Source organism: Octopus bimaculoides, chromosome 5 (assembly GCF_001194135.2).
Source record: "Octopus bimaculoides isolate UCB-OBI-ISO-001 chromosome 5, ASM119413v2, whole genome shotgun sequence".
NCBI lineage: Eukaryota > Metazoa > Mollusca > Cephalopoda > Octopoda > Octopodidae > Octopus > Octopus bimaculoides.
In genome coordinates, this window is record NC_068985.1 from 21,780,162 (window position 1) to 21,780,969 (window position 808).

Consider the following 808-nt stretch of genomic DNA (forward strand, 5'->3'; position numbering starts at 1 on the left):
TTTTAAATATTTCATTTAATTTTTCCACAATTTAATTGTTTTTCATGCTTTACTCTAAGTTGAACAAGTTGCAAAAACTGAAACCAGTACTAAAATGTTCTTCACAATAAAATTATTTTAGCATTTTCTACCTTGTCTTATTTTCCTTATATACATATCATCATCATCATCGTTTAACGTCCTATCACTAATAGTGAGACCTATGGGTTGGATGATTTGACTGAGGACTGGCAAACCAGATAGCTGCACCAGGCTCTAATCTGATCTGTCAGAGTTTCTACAGCTGGATGCCCTTCCTAATGCCAACCACTCCGAGAGTGTAGTGGGTGCTTTTACATGCCACCGGCACGAGGGCCAGTCAGGCAGTATTGGCAACAGCCACGCTCAAATGGTGTGTTTTATGCACCACCTGCACCGGAGCCAGTCCAGCAGCACTGGCAACGACATCGCTCGAATGTTTTTTCATGTGCCACCAGCACAAGTGCCAATAAGGCGACGCTGGTAACGATCACGCTCAAATGGTGCTTTTTATGTGCCACCGGCACGGAAGTGAGACAGCTGCTCTGGCAATGATCACGCTCGGCTGGTGTTGTTAGCGCTCCACTGGTATGGGTGCCAGCCATCGAATTTGTAGTCTTAACCCCAAAAATAGATGAAATGGTCATGGATGGAGTGATTTCAATCATAGTTTTGTTCAGTTAAGGTTCATCTAGGGTTAAGAAATTTTTTTGTAAGCAAAAAATGTTCTCTTCATCTGTTCGTTTACATGTTTTTTTAATTTTTTTTACTTTTAGATATCCAAATATTC